The sequence below is a fragment of the Cryptomeria japonica genome, chromosome 2 (genome assembly GCF_030272615.1).
Source record: "Cryptomeria japonica chromosome 2, Sugi_1.0, whole genome shotgun sequence".
In the NCBI taxonomy this organism is placed as follows: domain Eukaryota; kingdom Viridiplantae; phylum Streptophyta; class Pinopsida; order Cupressales; family Cupressaceae; genus Cryptomeria; species Cryptomeria japonica.
In genome coordinates, this window is record NC_081406.1 from 149520424 (window position 1) to 149525920 (window position 5497).

Consider the following 5497-nt stretch of genomic DNA (forward strand, 5'->3'; position numbering starts at 1 on the left):
GACCCCTGGAAGCCCCAAATAGCTCAGTATGGTCTCCATTAATAAGCATTGAGAAAGAAGTAGTCGTAACACAACTCATAACCCACTGGACCCACTCACCAGCAAAACCAAAGGCCCTAAGGATTTTCTGAAGGAAGGACCACCGGACTCTATCGTACGCCTTAGCCATATCTAGCTTGATAAACATAACTTTTTCCTTGGATGAAGCCATAGAATGAATGGTCTCTGTAGCAATGACCACACCATCCAGAATTTGGCGACCTTCCACAAAACCACTTTGCTCCTCAGAGATGACATTCCCCAGGCACTTCTTCAGTCTATCCGCTATCAGCTTAGAGATGATCTTATAAACCACATTACAGAGAGAGATCGGGTGAAACTGACCTAACCGATCGGCCCCTTCACACTTGGGGATAAGATCAATGAAGGTCACATTCAACGCCCTAAGCATCTACTTGTTCCTCTAGGACTCCTGGACCACATCCAATAAATCCAGTTTGATAATATCCCAGAACTCTTGAAAGAATTCCATTGGGAACCCATCCGGACCAGGAGCTTTTCCTTTCCTCATGTGAAAGACAATCCTTTCCAGCTCATCCAATAAAATAGGACACAAAAGCTGCTCATTCATCTCCCCTGTGACCAGAGATGGAATGCAATCCAGAACCTGATTCTCTGCCACCGAATCCCCTGGGGGGTCCCCGCTAAATTGGGCCTAAAAGAACTGTAACGACTCCCTAGAGATCTCCTGCAAGGATAAACACTGCTCACCTCTAGCATTGACCAAAATAGGGATAGAGTTACCATGTCTTCTGGCTTTTACTGAGTTGAAGAAGAAAGTTGTGTTCTTGTCCCCCTCCTTCAGCCAATCAATACGAGCTCTCTGCTTCTAGTATATTTCTTCTCAAAGCTCCCATTCCTCGACCACCTTGACAACCCTTACGTTGTCCCTAAGCATCTCCTCAGACAGGCCTTGCTCTCTGATTTCGCTGGTGATCCCATTCAACACCAATTGAGCAGCACTCTTCACATGAAAAATATTCCCGAAGCCCTGGTGGTTCCATTGCTTAAGCTGATACTTAATAAATTGAAGTTGCTTGGCAAAAGAGTACATGGCAGTGCCAAAGGGTGGCTTCCTCCTCCTCCACCACTCCGCAACAAGGGCCTGTAGGGAAGGATCCCGAAGCCACATAAGTTAAAATTTGAAAGAAGGAGAGTGAGCTACCCAAGCCGAAGAAGAAACCAACTTGATGGGCCAATGATCTGACCCTCTCTAGTCGAGAATCTCGGAACTAGTGGACCACCCTCCACCAATCCAGAAACTAGAGACCAGGAAACGGTCCAGCCTCTCTGCAATCCAATACTCTCTCATCCTCCTATTGTTCCAAGTGAACAAACCATTGCTAGGCTTAATGTCAACCAATTGCAACAAGGATATATTATCCTAGAACAAGACAGAAGAAGGTTCCAATCGCATGACACCCCCTTTCTTCTCACTCAACTCAAGGATGGCATTGAAGTCGCCAGCCATAATCCAAGGATGAAAAGGGGCAAGCCTTCGCATACAAGAGATATGGGACCATAGGTTTTGCTTACCCTGAAAAATCTGTAGGGGCATAGATGTTAGAAAACAAGATGGGTTCCCCAGTCTCAAGACTAGAGAGGACCCCAGATAAAGAAGATTTGGATGCAACCCACCAGACCGGGCGAAATCTTGAAGGGTTCCAAAGACAAGCCACCCCTCTGAAGGATCCAGCTGCCCCAACACACTGACACTCACCTCTCCCCCACATCTTTGCCACTAGACTCATCATACTCTCCACTAAGATTTTAGTTTCTTGTAAAAATAGGACATCTAGTGAATGATTCCTAATCAAATCCCAAACAGCTTTTTGTCTAGGGCCAATATTCAAGCCCCTCACATTCCATGAAAGCACAATCATTTAGGGGGATTGGAAAAATGTGAATCCAAAGTCTTTATTGACCCTGACTCAACCAGGTTCTCCCCCATCATTTTGATCTTATCCAGATCCTTTTTTCTGCCAACCTTTGAGCTCTTCTCTGAAGCACTTTTCTTAATATCTTTATGATGCAGACCCAGGAGGGCGGAGGACATATTACTTTTCACCCCAGCCGAGTCCAATTTCAAAGCTAATGGAGAACCCTTCCCCTCAACCATATTCTCCTCCAAACCAGGAGTGGGTCCCAACTGAACCCCTACTGGTTGATCCATCTCCATCTTTTGGCTTCCAACCACAAGCAGGGCCTGGGTAGAGTCCTCAATTACACTTTCTGGTGCCCCCCCTGATGCACCTTGATCCAGAGGGATAAACCCCAGATTAACTTCCTGGTGGCTAAAATCATCTAGGACCTCGAATCTATTGAAGGAATCCTCCCCCTGTCTCTCCTGTAAGGGCCTCTTTTGTCCTCGGTTCTTGTTATTTGTCTTAACTGCAACATAATCATCGGTACCCTGAACCTCAACTGACATGGCAGCTTTCCCTTTCTCAGCCCTATCTGGACTCGGGTCTGACTGCTGAGATTGGTGCACCACCGATTTATATCTAGGAAATTTACGCTGTAAATGACCATACTCATGACACAAATGACACCGAAAAGGAAGAGTCTCATAATCTAACTGCTAAGTCCAAGAATAAGAACCTGCACACATATCTATAGCATCTGGCAATGGTTTACTAAGATCAATTTCAACACGAATGCGCATGAAGGTCATTACCTTTCTCCCTAGGGTTTGCGTTGAAGATCCCACTGGCCTCCCTAACAGAGCAGCCAACATCCATAGCATGTCCTCTCGACAGCATTCCATCAGAAAACGTGGAAGCTGAACCCACACTGGAACCCTTTTTGGGAGCTCCTCCGAAGGATTAAACCCTGCATGTCAGGGTTTGATGAACAAACCCACTTGGTTGTAAAAATACGGCCCGCCTTCAAATACCCTATGGCAATCCTCCATGCAATTGAAAGTGACCATGAAGTAGTTATTCGCCAACAAAATAATCTCCATTTTCCCTTCCGGTGCCCAAGACCTCTACGCCCAGTTTTCCAAAAACTGCAAGGACACCCTCATTCCCAAAAACTTGCAGTATAGGGAGTGTTTTGAAAAATATTCAATGTCTTCAGCTATCATCTCCAGAGGAATGACCAATTTCGGCCTCTCACTGCATCTCTCTCGACAACCATTAATCTTCATAATGCGAGAGCCGACAACACTCCCAAGCCCAGAATCTGAAGAGAAGAGGTTATTGTTAAAAGTCTTCATACTCTGAAGTGGGGGTTTTGAGCCCACCACAACATGGAAATCCAAAACTGGCGCGGCTTGCAAGGCCTCACCTTCGAGACTCGACATCAGAGCACCAAAAAAATAGAACACTAGGGCCAAGAACCCACACCGCAAAGGGGCCACTCAAGGAGGTGCGGCACCCAAGGCACCACCCCATTGAAATTCGACCATAAAAATAGATCAAACGACACCCCCAGGAAACCCACAGGATGTAGCAAGCTAGAACCCCACCCTCGCACAGCCTAAACCTAACCCCCATGCAGCCACAACCCCACCCCTGTGCAGCCCAAGCCCCTCCCCCGCTCAGCCAAAACCCCGCCCACCAACCCCTGCTGCTCCCCCCACACCCACAGCTGAGCCTAGCACCACCCCCGTAGTCGCTACACTCCCCCAACGCCCTGCACCACCCTACCCCACCGCACTTGCAACCAGAGCACTCACGAGCTAGGGCCTCAAAACCCTAGCTCGGTCGCTCGAGAACCTCCGCAGACACGCCATCGCTCCTATAGAAGACACTCTCATTTTCCTATTTTTAAATCCTCTGTTTTGTCTAAATTATGTATTAATTTTTGTAAATCTGAAGATTTTTTATCCTTATATGATGCTTTCAATATAACATCCTATGACACATAAGGTATAATTTAAGATTTCAGGTGCTCGAAGAACAACAGAACAAAGGAGGCAAGCCAGATGTTATCAGAGAATTCTAAAGGTAGAAAAAAAGATACAAGACCTAGAGGACCAACCAACTATTGATAGATACAACATCCTAGTTCTATCATACAGAGTGAAATATGAATTTCTTAATATAGAATGGTTGATGAGAGATCTGACTAGAGCCTCACAGACTGTTTTGCAAGTTTCTAGTGAAGTTTAGGCTTTTTAAGATTATTTTTTTAAAATTGTTTGTTTATCTAGTCACGCATTCACTTTGACAGTTTCATGCATTCGATCAGTCATCATAACGCAATCTCATAGACATCATTACACATTCACTCTATTAGAATCACACATTCATTCAATAGGTAGTTTGGCTTTCTATTTTCTGGTTTTTCTGTGTGTTTTCTAGTTACTGATTCACTGTTTGCAGCATGTGGTGAAATTACAGAGAATGCTTGATCATCCCAGATTATTTTGGAAATTACTAACAGTTTGATTGCAGGATCCTTTAGGGTTAAATTACTTTTGGATTTTGGGTTAAAATTGACATGCATGCTTTCACACTTCAACTTGGTGTTTAAAACGAATCTGGTTGATATTAACATGCATGCTTTCACACTTCAACTTGGTGCTTAAAATAAATCCGGTTAAAATTGACATGCATGCTTTCACACATCAGCTTGCTGCTTAAAACAAATCTGGTTAAAATTGTCATGCATGCTTTCACACTTCAGTTTGGTACTTAAAACAAATCTGGTTAAAATTGACATGCATGCTTTCACACTTTAGCTTGGTGCTTAAAACAAATCTGGTTAAAATTGATAGGCATACTTTCACACTTCAGCTTGGTGCTTAAAACAAATCTGGTTAAAATTGACATGCATGCTTTTACACTTCAACTTGGTGCTTAAAACAAATCTGGTTAAAATTGACATGCATGATTTCACACTTCAGCTTGGTGCTTAAAACAAATCTGGTTAAAATTGGCATGCATGCTTTTACACTTTAGCTTGGTGCTTAAAATTGATCTTAGGTTTAAAAATTGACATGCATGATCTCACACTTCAATTTGGTGTTTTAAAATAGACATGCACATGCGTATCTCACACCTTAGTTTGGGCTTTAAAATGAACGTGAATCAAGCTTATGAATAGAATAAATCACACATTGCTATATCTTAAGGAAGGAATCTCGAGCACTTTCTCTCTATTTGGAGTGGTCCTACTGTTAACACACATTATCCTCTCCATTGCCTTTCATGGACCTGGGTGCAAGAGAAAAGTGTTAACGACACTCAATTTTTTATTTTTAGTAGTGAGGGGTATCTTTGACTAGAGATTTCATCACCCCATCGAGGTACTTTGAATTGGGATGCATTGGGGATATCATCTCTCCCAGCATACTCTCGAGTGGGTTTTTTGAGCCACTATATAAACATACTGGTTAGGCAGCTAGAGTGTTGAGTGAATTCAACATATGTGGGGACCTTCATTGCACCGATAAGCTTAACTAAATCCTTAAGTGACTTGCTCTGAG